General features: G+C 44.1%; 1 protein-coding gene across 5 annotated transcripts in view; it reads left to right on the top strand.

Moving 5' to 3' along the window:
• MEGF11 (multiple EGF like domains 11) overlaps positions 1 to 15,048 on the top strand; it is a 293,791-nt gene that overhangs the window by 661 nt on the left and 278,082 nt on the right. For 3 of the 5 annotated variants that reach the window (XM_039492982.1, XM_039492983.1, XM_039492984.1), the window contains exons 1-2: positions 607 to 678; positions 3,223 to 3,322. The gene's annotated coding sequence lies outside the window, so the exon portion shown is untranslated. Of the gene's footprint in view, positions 1 to 605; positions 679 to 3,222; positions 3,323 to 15,048 lie in introns of those variants that run through there. The other 2 variants (XM_039492981.1, XM_039492980.1) reach the window with 2 other exon arrangements.

Raw genomic sequence — 15,048 nt, forward strand, 5'->3', positions numbered from 1 at the left:
ACCCAGAAAGGGCTTGGATCAGGGGTCGCCAACCGGAGCCTGAGAAGGAGCCAGAATTGAGCAATGTACATTGCGAAAGAGCTGCAGTAATACGTCAGCAGCCCCCCATCAGCTCCCCCACCCCGCTCCCAGCGCCTCCCGCCCACCAGCAGCCTCGCTGATCAGCGCCTCCCCCTCCCTCCCCGCACCTCCCAATCAGCTGTTTCATGGCGTGCAGGAGGCTCTGGGGGAGAGTGGGGAGGAGCGAGGGCATGTCAGGCTCAGGGGAGGGGGTGGGAAGGGGTGGAGTGGGGGCAGGGCCTGTGGCAGAGCCAGGGGCTGAGCAGTGAGCACCCCCCGGCACATTGGAAAGTTGGCACCTGTAGCTCCAGCCCCGGAGTCGGTGCCTGTACAAGGAGCCGCATATTAACTTCTGAAGAGCCACATGTGGCTCCGGAGCCCCAGGTTGGCCACCCCCGGCTTGGATCATTGTCCTGGATCATTATTTTTGGATATCTCAGCTCATATGTGTCAATATTATCTATTATTGGCTTGTTTTCAATAGTGCTCCGTGCTAGCTGCTGCACAGACACAAAAGAAGGGTTGGTCCTAGAAGACCAGACAGTCGGACAGAGATGACATAGAAATAACCGGATCAGGTGGTGAATAGCCACGTCTGGAATATACAGTATATTGGTGGTAACTTAAATATTTGGATGTTTTCTTTAATATATTTTACACCTCCCCCCCAAAAAAATCTTATTCTTAAGCACCTCCACTACCTACCCCGCTGTCAGCCATAAAGGGTAGGTCTACAACTACACATTTAACCTGGTGACTGGTACCCAGGTCTGAGCCACACAGGTTAGCCTAGTCTGAGTACGAGCATCCCCGCTGCAAAGCCCTACCCACGTTACTGCGTCTTCCTCGTTTCTGCACTTGACCATGTGTGTCTGGCAGCATGTCCCGTGGCCCTGCGTGCTGAGACGCTCTGAGATTCTTTCCCCATCAGTCATGGGAGAACTTGTCTGTGCCTCAGGGTGGGGAATGGCTGAAGAATTTGTGGGAAGGCCAGTGGACTCGAGGGATTTTACTTGCAGCCTCGCTGAAGCGTGGGCCAGTTCCAGCCCCGGCTAAATTTCAGCTTGGGCTTTAACCCAGCCCCCCAGCTGTGCAAGCAAGCACTGTTTCAAAGTGCAAATAGGCACTGCCTGAGGGTTTTGTGTGTGGACTGTAGGGGTTGTGCTAAAAACACATGTAGGAACATGGGCTAAGAGGACAGTGTGGACGTACCCTTAATTTCCTGTGGGTGTCATGGTAGGAGTGGGTCTGCGTGAAGGATTTGGAGGCAGGTAGGGCAGCGGCTTTGCGGAGGGGCTCAGGCTATTCCGGGCATAGGAGGCAGCAGGGAAAGAAGCATGAAGACTCTCCTGGGGGAAGCAGACAAACAGTATTGCCAGCAGGGAGGCTGGTGTCATTAGCGGAGCAGAGGAGATGGAGGGGACCATGCGAAAAGAAACGAGGGCAGATAAATAGTGAGGAGCAGAGTTACACGGGGCCTAACATCAAGGACAAGAAGCTTGATGCGATGGGAGGAAGAGGAGTCAGTGGAGGGATTCAAAGAGGGGGAAGACAAAGTCTAATATTTCAGGGAGTTGCTTGTATAAGGTGATGAGTGAGTCCCTGTGCTAGGCTCCAGCCAATCCACAAGCCAGGAGCTGGTTTTGTGACTCCCAGACCAGGTGTATAAGCCTCACCAGAGGAACAGCAGCTGAGTCTGCTCAGCGTCACTCCGGGGCTCAGAACTTCCCAGCCCTTAACCTGCTGCAGCCTTGCTCTTGCTCTGACCCGGTTCCTAGCCTAGTCCTACTCCAGCTCTGCTCCTAGTGCTGCTCTAACTCCGCCCTGGATGCCTGATTCGGGCTCCTACCACTAGGCCTGTGTGCTCTAGCTCCGACCACTAGGCCTGACCATCCCCATCACAGTTTCTGATCGCTTGGCTGTGAGTGTTAAAATGATGCCTCAAGGAGATCCCGGATCCAACCTGTCACTTATGAAATTTAGTTTCCAGGCTGAATGTGTAGAGGATGTGATGTGCCCATCCTGAATATCACACATTACACTGAGCACATCTGCTTTGCAAAATTCCAGGGCCAAGCTGACCCGGCCGTTGAGCTACTCCTCAACTTCAGAACACTCCAGGAGCTCGTTTTACACATTGTGCATGGTCTAAGAATAAATAGAAGACTGCAGATTTCAGTGAGAGAGAGAGAGAGAGAGCACTTAATTGTCTTGAGCACATGTTCCCTCAGCTAAAGAAATATTCTTCCTTCCTTCTGTTTTTCTCCCCTCTGCCTTTTTATTAGGAAAGAGGACTGCTGCATCTTTAATGCACTACTTTACAGGCTTTTATGTAGAAAGATTAACAAAAAGGAACCGCACTTAATTTAAAATGACAACTTAGGTTTGCTTCTGGATCCTTTTTTGGCAGATGTTCTCTTAGTAAATTACATTTGACAACCTGAAATAAATTCTAACCAAGATTTATGCCTGCATTTGCTCTCAGGGCTTCGGTTCATCAGATTGTCTGGTTAAAAAGCTATGAAAAGTAACAACTAATTTAAAAATTGATTTTTAGGCAGTGGGATACCCATGCTACCACTTCATCTAAGGGAAATCAGGGTTCTGAATGCATGGCTGCAGTTTTGCAATTGATGATAGAGTTAGTTACAGACATTTGCATAAAAACAAGAAAACAGAACATTACAGAAGACTAAGAAATGGCTCCTAATGATAAATCTTCTGTTGCGACTTAACCAAAAAGAAGTGTTTAAAAACATAGCCAAGGACATGCCATCTTTGAAAGTTTTCCCAAAGGAGAAGTCAATGTTAGCCGAGATTGCCAGAATTTACTTTAGCTATTACTATGGATGAATAATTATGTTCAATTCAGCCAGTGATATGGGTTCACAGCAGGTTAATTGGTAATAATGGGTTTCATTCCAAACAGTGAGGAATGATATTTCAACAAAAAAAAGTTCTCTCCCTGAGAGCTGAAGATGTCCTTGCTTTCAGTGCTACCCATTCATAATGTCACGTGGTGCATGTCCGTGTGCTTGTTTCTATGGCACTCTGTTGCCCTCCCTTGCTCCTGGGGATTGAAGGAGGGTATAGCAACCTGCTGATGCATCTGAGTTTGTACAGCCTTGTCCCGTTTTTTGTAATCAAGAAATTGCCTTCCAGGGCCTCGGACAGTGATGTTATCTAAGGAGAATGCAGTGACCTTGTTAATATCAACAAAGCAGGAAGCTCCTGGTCTTAGTTATATCAGCATCAACCCGGAGTAAGTCATGTGAAATCAATTACACTGGTATTTCTTGGACTGGAGGCAGCAATTGTCTGTTGGGGGAGGATGTGTGTGTCTGGTGCCTAGCACAGTGGGGCCTCTAGGCACTACCACAATACAAATAATAAATCATGAGAAACCCAGAACAAATCCACTGACACGAATAGAGGTATTGCAGGTTGGTACTGGTATAACCGAGGTCAGAATCTGCCCCTCTCTGAATGTAATATCTTCCCCTAAAGCATGGTTAATTTATGGCACTATGTGGAATTCCAAGAAGTAGTCAAGTAAACGTCTGGGATAAGAGGAATCTACATGGGTGAAATTCACCTGGTGCAGAGGGGCAGCAAAGGGCCGATGCACCAGTTATATCCCATGCCATTCGTGTTTGTGTTGCAAAGGCCCTTTTCACAAGGGTGAATCTCGTCCCATGGGAACTTCTCAGCTTTCTCCTTCTATTTGCATTCCAGTCACCGCTTGCTGCCTTGGTGATTTCTGCATTTGGTGATACTGGTGACTCTGTCAGGAGCTGTCCAGACTGTAATGTGTAAATCTTGAGGTTTTTAAAAAAAACAATTATTTTAGTCTTTTCATTACTTCTCTTCACAAACACACACACACACAGTATATGCAGGGCCAGAAGCAGCTAAATCCAGCTCTAACTGGCAGATTTATAGGCCAGTCAGTCAACATGAAGAAAAGTTGGAAATACATTATAAGGACATTGTCAAGGTTGACTGGGCCAATATTTTATCCTTCACCCTAACAGCATTTTTTTTTTAAATATCCTGGAGAGTGAACGGCTGCCATAATGTAAAGATCCCCACTCCTTATATTGACAACCCAACCCCAGCAATCCCCTGGGAGTGGGGGCTGGCTGCCGGGGAACTGGGGGGAGGAGGATGATTAATGCATACAGACTAAGGTTGGGCTATCCCTGTGAACTACATTCTCCAGACCTGGCAAAGGATTGAAATTGACCAGACTTCTTGCATGTGAACACCCCATTTGCCATAAATCCAGTGCCTTTGGTTGGTTTGTTTGGTGACTTGCCCAGACCAAGAGCTGGGGTGTTCTGTCCATCCGTCTCTCAGACATCTCTCTCCTTACAGAATGCTCATCACCACATTTTACCCCTGTTGCAGCCTTTGTTTTACAGATCTGGTAGCTTTTTCATAAGCAGGGGGATGAAGATGCAAATGTTAAAGCTTACTATATGTAGCAAGAATAAGAGGGAAAGGTATGGATACACTGCTTTTGTTTATTTACTAGTTCACCTGGATAGAAATTGGTCACATGATAGAAAAAGACTAAGGGCTGGCTAATGCTAGAAGATTAGATCAAACCAGCTACGTCACTCAACGGTGAAAAATCCATACCCCTGAGCGACGTAGTTAAACTGACTGACTGTCCCTGTGTAGACAGTGCTAGAAGAATTCTTCCATCAACCTAGCTACCGCTGTGACGGTGCCCCCATAAGGCTTTATGGAATATGCTTATGACTGTGTATGTGACATAACTGGAATATGTTCTAGACTACATAGATATGTTTCATGATGTATGTAAAGGTTATGATCTACTGAAAGTATTCATCCCTGATATTCAGTCTAAATTTTCCCTTTCTTAATTTCTTCTTCTTCTTCCTAGTTATAAGCCCTTGTGCCATCCTGTGCAATTCCTCTCCCTCCTGGGTGTGTATAGCCTTCAGTCATGAGTAGGCTGTTATCAGCTCTAAGCAGAGGTAGGATGCACTGAAGGGAACATACGAATAACTCACCTTGATGCCTTTATCTGCCATAGATAATGTTGGAAGACTGGCCAACAAGGCTGCTTGTCTTGCCCAAGGGTTGTCTATTAGTTCCACCAATGTCTCCTCCTAGAGAGTCCTACCCAGCAGCTGCCCTGCCCTATCCTACTAGCAAGAGGAGCCCGCAAGCATCCCAAACATTGCTTACTTACGGGAGTGGGTTATATGCACTGTAGTCCATGGGCACACAGGGGGCCTGGTTCTCCTCAGACCGGCATCAGTGGAGATCAGGAAGAACTCTGCTGAAATCAAAGGTGCTGAGCTGCTGTTCCAAGAGCAGATCGAGGCCCAACGACTTCAGTGCAGAAATCTTTGTGCTGGAGTTGCCGTGGGTCAAATCCTAGGCTCTTGCATGAATCTCTAAATACATAGAGGAGGCCAGATCCCAACTAGAGTAAATCAAAGCTCTATCCAAGTCATTTTACGTCAGCTGGGGATCTGGGTGTTTTGTCTACTGCATAGTCTCAGATCCACAGTCATGGACCAATTACCCATGTCCGTCCATCCCTTGCTGCTCTTTGCTGCGGGGGTGGCCTGCCTTGCATGACCTCTCTATGGCTTGATTCTTTATTCTTGCTCCTATGTACAGGAGTGTCCTAGAGCTGAAATTCTGTATTTAGGGTCTCCTGCAGGTGCAGAGGGGAGGTAGGATTAGGCCCCGTGTCCTTGATGACTTCAGTATATTAGAACAACAATCCAAAGGAGTAATAAACCAAACAGTAAATGTGTTGGCTAAAATTAACCTTCTGCTTTGGGCATTATGCCTCTCGGGAACCATATTTTATCCTCTGGAAATATTTCAGTGCTTCTGTCCTCTGAGCCTGTCGCTAGTGTAATTGCATAATATACACACCATGCAAACACGAGGTGAATGCTGTGCTATGATGAAGGGTTTGCATACACAAACCAGGACATTCAAAGTTAAGCCGGGGCCTGATTCCAATCTCCCTCTCACCATTGTGAACTCTGCTTCTGTCTGTGGAATTATTCTGGTCTAAAATGGATGTAAAGCGAGAGCAGAAACAACCGACTAGCTGTTATTGCTGTCTGCACACACACAGTGCGTTTCTCTCAAAGCAGTCACCTGGGGTCAGATCCTCAGCTGGTGTAAATCGGTATAGTTATATTGAAGGCAAATTTATCTGTGCCCTTAATCTATGGATCAGGCAATCCTGTGATGCTTTAATTTAGGGTGAGGTTTGATCCCCTTAAAAGCCTATTTAAAAATCATAGGCACCTCTGCGTGTGGAAAAATTTGTTTAAAATGTGTCCCCCCCCAAATGTTTTGAGTGTTCAAAGGCAGACTTGCAGTGTTAGCTATTGTATGGAAATGGAGGGATTTGTAGGCCGATGACAGGAATGAATAGAGGCTTAGAAATTCTATATTGAAAACATTGGGATTGTTTGCTTTCAGAGAGGAGACAAATAAGCAGGACCACGATAAAGATCTAAATGAGTGGTCTAGAGAATGTAGATCAGGAACTTCTATTCACCTTATTCCCAAAACACAAGAGCAAAGGTCATCCAGTGAAAATGAAAGGTGGCAAATACATTGATAAAATGAAATATATTTTTCACACAATGCACAATTAGTCTGTGGAATTCACTGCCACCAGTTATTGGTGAGGCCAAGAGCTTAGCAGGGTTCAAAAAAGGATTGGAAGTTTATATGGATAATAAGACTATCCAATGTTATAATGGTAGGGGTTGAAAAAGAACCTGGAGTTTTGGATGGGATGTAAATAGTCATACTTCAGGGCATCAGCCAACCTTTAGCTAATAGTGGTCAGGAAGAAACTTTATTTATGGGTAGTTTATTAGGAACCACTTTTTTTGTTTTTGTTCTGTTGGATAGCTCCTAGCACAATAGTGGTGTGGTCCATGAATAGGGCTTTGCAACATTGTGGTAATAATAATAATAATTAATTAATCGCCATCAAGTTTTCTTGCATCTACTTCTCAAGCAGCTGGTCTGACCACTGGTTAGTATCTTAGAAAGAAGGTTGGTCTAAATGGACCACTGGTCTAATCCAGTGTGGCAGTTCCTAGTCCTTATGTTCCTATTGCTTTTTCAGTGTAGGGAATACTCTAATACAGCAACGATAGTTACTGTGCAGTAAGTTTTTGGCTTGTCAGTTTAAGGAAAACTTCTGATTCTTCTGGCCTTGTATCACAGGAATTAGACTCTTGTAATCAGATTCCAAATCTTAAATATATTCTCTTACCCAGGCTCAAGGAGAAAATTTATTAGTGAAAAATCAACTTATTGATTTTTATTATGCTTAAGGTAGTGGGAATGTATTGATTGATATCCCATAATGATATTCACTTCTGTTGTTTATATGTTTTCATGAGTGTAACTCAGATAAATGAGGACATATATCTATAATGGCAACATATTAATTCTGTAATAGTACAAAGATCTAGTTTCCATTAGTGCACCCTTCATACAGTCCTTTAATTCCTTGAGCTGGTCCCCAGACTAGTGATGGGAGCTGCAAAACTACCTCCTCCCAGCCTTTCCCAGTCACTGTTTGCTAAACTTGTTTGATAATCCACAGATTGCATCACCCCTAGTTCAAGGACATAATTTACTCCTGCTGTTTCTATCACCTAGGAAACTGAAACCCATGCCTGACACCAAGATTTTGTTCTAGTTAGGTTTGCTGTCACCTCCCGCCCCTCAGAATAGGAACAGTACACAGCTTGTTCCAGGTGTGAGCACAGCCAGTTCTCCTCTTTATTTCCTCACCTCTCGCTCAGCCATCCCAAACTGCTCTGCTCCAAGAAGGGCAGAGTAGATGTCTGGTTCTAGTCAGTGCCACTCCGCTAACTTGCTCATGGAGACACTCCTCCGGTAGTGGGGATGTGTGCCATGTCCCCAAAATATGTGGGGCCCAATTCTCCACTCCCATGGATGTAAACCAGATTGTACTCCATTGAAGTCAATGCGGTATAACCAAAGTGTGCGAATGGAGGGATTTGGCCTATAGAATCTACTGGTCTAGTTAATCAGAGTCTCACATTTGTCACTGAACCCAGGTGGGTCAGAACCAGGGGTGGACAACAAGAGAAAAAAATCAGGGTGGAACACAGTCATCTTCAGTGTGTAGGGTTTTTTTCACAGGGGTTCTGATTTAATCTGGATTAACACCAGCCTGGTGTAAATCTCTAGCTGCGTTCCTCCATTTTTACAGATGCTGGGGTTGCTTGTGTGGCTTGGGTCCAGCAAACATACTTTGGGGAGGGCTTGTTAAAACTTGGTGGAGGGAAAGTGATGTTTAAATTAGGCTGCAGAAAAGCCTTAAAGGTTTACTTTTTGTTGCAAAAACCTACCATTGGTAGTAATTTAGAAGAAATCAGCTTTCCTGCATTCTTTGGAAGTGCACATCAACGATCAATATGGCGTAGTCTCTGAGCTTGTGATATCAGCAGGATGTGTGAGAAGAATATTTTCATGCGTCCAAAGCTGTTCATCAGAAAATATTTTCAGGCTTTTAAAAACAATCCGTGTGTGGTTGGGGTTTTGGTAACCTTTGTAAGGCTTCTAAAACTTTAGGGCCAAGATTTTTCTACTGGTTTTGGATCCCTCAAGTTTTAGACGCCTGATTGGTGGAGACACTTTCGAGGGGCTAATTTTTCAGAGGGGGGTGCTCCGTAGTTTCTGAGAACCAGCCCTTTTGAAGTATCTCCTGCTCGGCATGAAAACCTCTGGGTCACTTGTGAAAATTTTGGCCTACACACTGGCGTGCCTGGAGACTTTGTAGACCCTTGCTAGGATAGTACATTACAATTTATATCTGATTGTGTAACACTTCATTATTTATATTTTTTTCTTGGCACTATTCAAACAAATGCAGAGCACCATTCATATACAAAGCAAGTAGGAAGAGAACATCTGTCACATTCACAGGTTTAGAGAGATTGAGTTACCTATCTGTAGGATTAGAATTTAAAATAAATTCATATTGCAGTTGTCATTGTAGTGTCTTGAGAGTTGTATTTAGTACATTTTGGACACCTGGAGAAAGTGATTTGTGGCATGAGACTTTGAGCATTTTTAGCTGTGCACCTGTTATCCCATATTCCCTTATTTTAATGATCAGTTTGGGCAATAGAAGTGATTATTTGTTTTAAGTGTTTTAAACATCTTTTTGGCACAGGATCCCTCCTTTCCCCCATATTGTGTTTGAACTTTACACCTCTTCCCATTTAAAAAAAAATAGGACTTTAACCTTCCTTTAAGAAATGCATCAGAAAGGTCAACTCTGTGTTTCCTCTGATTTTTCCAGGCGCAGCTGGGAGCTGATTAAAGCTGCCAGCCATGGCTTGTCAGGTTTGTCAGAGACAACTATATAAACTCTTTGTTATTCACTTTGCTGTATATGATAAATATATTTATCTTCCTCTGTCAGGCATCGACAGGACAGATGCTCGAGGAGCAGTGCGGCAGTGGCATTAAATGCGCTATCTGTGTCATTAGTTAGTAACTCACACCAGGAAGCATGCATAGGATATTCAGGAAACTTGCTGTTGCTCTTCCCTGAGGAGCTGAGCGAGAAGGAAACGCCACCAAGTCTCTCCCACCCTGGCATTATTTATTTTTAGGAGACGTGAGCTCAAACCCTTTCAGCAAAGCTTGTGCAGTATTTTGCCTAATTTTTTTTTTGGGTAGCCTAGAGATCATGGGAGCAGACATCTGTCTTAACACTCCTAGAGAGAGTATAGAGACGTCGTTAGTATCAGTGGACCAGGAGCACTCGGAGTGTAACAGCATCTTGTGCAGTACATTGCGGCCTGAGGGTTGTCTCTCTTTGGAGGTGTGATGAGAATTCTCAATATGAACGTTTTTCTCTCACTTCCTCTGGTATAAATCCAGAGTATCTCCTAGGACCTCAGTGGAGTTGCTCCTCATTTCCAGCAGCGTAACAGAGAGAGGTTTTTGGCTCCCTGGCTTTTGCTTTGGTCAGGAACCCAAACTTTGCAGACAGGGCCCATATCTATGCTCAGCAGCTGTAGTGGCAGGTTGGGCAAAGGCCCCTAATAAATAAAACACCTTGGTTTGCAGCAAGGAGAACGAAGGAAAAGAAACAAAATAATGAGTTGAAGTGGGAAGCCAGGCAAACGCAGTGCCTTCTCCTGCCACATTGTGTTCCTGTTTCTCTGGAAGTCAAAGGGAGTTTTGCCACTGAGTTCTGTGGGAATAGGATTGGGTCCCTAATGAGATGACTTGCAGTATATTGCTAGAGGGAATTAAAGAGCAGCTGGGGTATTGAGCCACTGTGTGTGGCTTTGGGAACTGAGAAAGTGTCTGGGACGTGGCAACCACAGAGGACTTTGTCACAGCAAATAAGCCAGAAGATGTAGAGGCCTGAAACCATCCAAGAGCTCTTTGCAGCTGTGACACCCCTGTGGCTTCATGTAGGGTTGGGACTGTGGTGTTCTGCCTTTGGATCAATTCAGGGGGCGTTTGCTGGCAAAACTCATCATGGGGTAGTGGGTGGATTCCTTGCACAGAGGGGACCAAATCCTGCTCGCTTCACTCGCACAAAGAAAATGGGCTACTCCAGGGTCCAGCCCCAGGAATGCCAGTGGTCTGTGGTTCATGATAGGAAGACCAGTGTGCAGCTTGCACTGTGGCTGGTGCTCAGGGAAGGTGGAAGTTGATTGCTTTTCGGTAGTGCAATGGGGAATTTAAACCATGTCGATTCACTCGGGTCCTTCAAGCAGGGCTGCTGTGAGAGTCAATCATTAGCTTAATTTATGGATTTTTAAAATGTGTTAATTAAGGACTCTATCCTGCTTCCGTTCAAGTCAGTGGCAAGCGGAACTGTCCCTGGACGTTAATATTGTATATAAAAGCAGCACATATTATTTCCAGCCAGTGTTGGATGTTTGTGGGCAAAGTAGAGGAAGCAGGCTAGTGCTGTTAAGTTAAAGCGATGGTTTCCAGGCTTTAAGCCACAATATTCACGCATTCTGTAAATATTGTAGCCCCGTCTGAAAACCAATGGGGCATTTACTTGTCAACCAGTTCCCTGCACCTTGCTGTCAAACTAACAACATACATACTAGGGTAGTTTGGACTCCTGAAGGCAAAACCTTCCAGATGGGGCCATTGTCAAGGTGAGGTCAGTTCAGTTTAAAAACTTCATCAGTGCTCTTTTAAAGTTACTGCTGTGACATTTCACTCCATATTCTTTATGAAAATATGCTTATGATATGAATGACATAACTGAGATATACTTTATGCAATATGGCTCGTGAGATATCATTGGAAAGGTTATGATTTACTGATATCTTCAATACTGCGTACAGATGTGGTCTCCTCATCTCAAAAAAGATATACTGGCATTAGAAAAAGTTCAGAAAAGGGGAACTAAAATGATTAGGGGTTTGGAATGGGTCCCATATGAGGAGAGGTTAAAGAGGCTAGGACTTTTCAGCTTGGAAAAGAGGAGACTAAAGGGGGATATGATAGAGGTATAAAAAATCATGAGTGGTGTGGAGAAAGTGAATAAGGAAAAGTTGTTTACTTGTTCCCATAATATAAGAACTAGGGGCCACCAAATGAAATGAATGGTCAGCAGGTTTAAAACAAATAAAAGGAAGTAGTTCTTTACACAGCACAGAGTCAACTCGTGGAACTCCTTGCCTGAGGAGGTTGTGAAGGCTAGGACTATAACAGGGTTTAAAAGAGAACTAGATAAATTCATGGCGGTTAAGTCCATTAATAGCTATTAGCCAGGATGGGTAAGGAATGGTGTCCCTAGCCTCTGTTTGTCAGAGGGTGGAGATGGATGGCAGGAGAAAGATTACTTGATCATTACCTGTTAGGTTCACTCCCTCTGGGGCACCTGGCATTGGCCACTGTCGGTAGACAGGATACTGGGCTGGATGGACCTTTGGTCTGACCCAGAATGGCCGTTCTTATGAGTGTGATTATCCAATTTATATGCCTTTATCATTTCTGTAGCTGAAGTTAGGAATATTAACTATGTATCTGTATTTCAAATGTGTTACTTTGGGTGTCACCCAACCAGCACTTCAGATACAACAATGGAAAAACCAGGCAGGGCTAATGGGCCATTAGCAGAGATAATGGACTGTAAAAGAGCTTAGTCTTCCCATGGACGCTGGAGACAGCCTATGAGCAATGGCTGTCATAGCCATGGAGAGACATGGGTCTGAGTCACCTGGTGCTGGACACATCTCCTCCCCTTTTGGAATGCCAGTGGTTTTCCACTCGAAGACAAAGGGGGCTCCCACCTTACACAAGAGCTATATAAGGCAGGAGAGTGACATCACCAGGGTTCTCCTCTGCATCCCCACTAAAGAGACACTGAAAAAGACCTGGAAGCAAGAACTGAACTGGGGGGAAAAGGGTTGAACCCAAGCTGGAAGGGCATCTAGCTTGTGGGTAATAATACCCGAGGTATTAAGAGGGAGACCAGTGCAGTTGTCTTTCAAGACTTTCTGTAATCTGCCTGCAACAATATTGAGGGTGAGAAATACTGTTTGTAACCAATTTCTTTAGTGAAACTTGCTTAGTTTGCATGTTTGGTTTCATTTGCTTAGTAATCTGCTTTGTTCTGTCTGTTATCTCTTATATTCACGTAAAATCCACCTTTGGTAGTTAATAAACTTATTTCTTCTTTATAATAAAACCCAGTTTATGTAATTTCTAACTGGGCGTGGGCAAGAAGTGTGCACATCTCTCTTCACATTGAGGAAGAGGGTGGATTTTTATGAGCTTGCGCTGTATAGAAAAATCTGCACAGTGCAAGACAGTATTAGTGTGGGTTTATCTCCCTAAAGGGGTGTGCATGTGAGTGCTGGGGGAGTCCTCTCACACAGAGCTGATTTCAATCTGTGTCTGCAGCGGCGTGTGGCCGTGTGTGTGTGTGTGCTTCAAGAGGCCGGAGAACCTAATTCAGCAAAGTAGGGAGAGGGAACTCAGGCTGATTGAGCAGGGGAGGCTCAGTGAAATCCCAGTACATCAGGTGGCATCCCAGAAGGGGGGTCCAACCTGTCACAAGTGCCTTTGAGTCATAAATTCTACTTTACTTCTGTACCGTTCTATGTTTCCAATATATGGTTATATATGTGTGTGCATGTATATAAATCTAGGTGTATGCTTTCCTCTGAGGCCTGCAACACGTGGCTGTTCACCTCTCTCCTCTTGCTGAGGCTTTTCCAGCCCAGCTGCTCTCTGAGAGCTTTTAATATCCCCAGAGGACTATTGCTCCATTGCTGTTTTGTGTGAGACCCTGCTGTTGTTTGTTTCATATTTAAAAAATGTATATAGTATTTTTCTTTTTTTATATAATCCTGTTTTCTTAAAAATAAAAAAATACAGAAGTCTCTGAATGAATAGGCAGATGAGATATGGGCAGACAAGTGAGAGTAATGAGTACACTGAAAACGTATCAAGATGCTCCTGGATGGACTCAAAGCATGGAATGGGGAATGAGGTGAGTAGGTAATGACAGAGTAACAGTTTCACTGCAGAGATCTTCTATCCTAGAACTTGATTCTCCCAGTCAGCAAAATAATACAATATGGACCTTAGTCATTGACTTCTTCCCTTTTATTTCTCACGGGCAGTGGGTGGACAGCCCTGGTTTAGGATCTTCTCTGGTTTTTCCTGCAGAACCTTTCTACATTTAGACTAGGCTGGAATATTTGTTTTTAAACCCCAGTAAATTGAAACTAGTGTTGACACACAGTATTTCCACAGGTTTATTGTATTCTACTCTCATAGTTGAGGACATGGCTTTTAGTTGTGCTTAGCCACACAAGCAACATTAATGTTCTTAACAAATTCCCTCATGGACACTTTAATCAGGAAAACTGATGTTTACAAATTTGAACACGCTGTACAGTATAAAAACAACCTGTTGAAAGAGGAGGGAATAGAGTGGAGAAAGGCAAATGGAGGTTTTCTTCCAGGTCATGTCTGAGTGAATGTATTAATACTCACATTTGAGGCAAACTTAGGTTTCCCGTTATAATCAATATTTGACATTAGTTTAATCACAGGAAAACATAAACTGGGAAAAGAAGCCAGATTTCCCCTAGGAAAACCAAGTGGAGAAAATAGTTCTTTGGTGATCCACCTCTAATCCAAACCAGTGCGTCAGTGATCTCTATGCTCATTCGTTTGTCCCCGTTTCCTCTCTCTGGCGTGGTTCCTTGGCTAGACAGCTGCATTAAACAGCAAAGTACTTCCCATGTGGATTTATCATCTTTAATACAGTGCAGGGTGTTTCTTTACTTTTGGTAAAGTAAAAACCAAGTTAGTTTTACTAGTATTACCATATAAAGCGACAAAGAGTCCTGTGGCACCTTATAGACTAACAGACGTATTGGAGCATGAGCTTTCGTGATCATGTGTCTGGCAAAGTGGGTAATCACCCATGAAAGCTCATGCTCCAATACGTCTGTTAGTCTGTAAGGTGCCACAGGACTCTTTGTTGCTTTTTACAGATCCAGACTAACACGGCTACCCCTCTGATACTAGTATTACCATCTTTCTTCAGCAACATATTTTGCAGGCAGATACACCTGCATGGTCGTGCCCATGCTCACACTCTAAATTTTTGCCCAGAAGCACAACTGCTGCAGGAAAGTTAGCTTTGTAGTTGAGGCATTTGTTACTCCCATGTAAATAATCTGACGAGCTATGTAATGGGTTTTGAGTTGTGACCAAGTGCTGCAGTGTCAGGCATTGTGCCTCTATAAGAATAATGCCTCCTAGGCTCTAGGAAGAAGAGTGGGGCAAGCAACATTTGCTTTACCTTTAAAAAGGTGCCCAGTGTTCCTGCTGCTAGGGCTTGCGTGTAGAGTTGGGTGAAATTTTTCACGCAAAACCTTTTTTCACCAAAATAAAGGAAAAATTTGCAGACCAGGCCAA

Source organism: Mauremys reevesii, linkage group 10 (genome assembly GCF_016161935.1).
Source record: "Mauremys reevesii isolate NIE-2019 linkage group 10, ASM1616193v1, whole genome shotgun sequence".
Lineage (NCBI taxonomy): Eukaryota > Metazoa > Chordata > Testudines > Geoemydidae > Mauremys > Mauremys reevesii.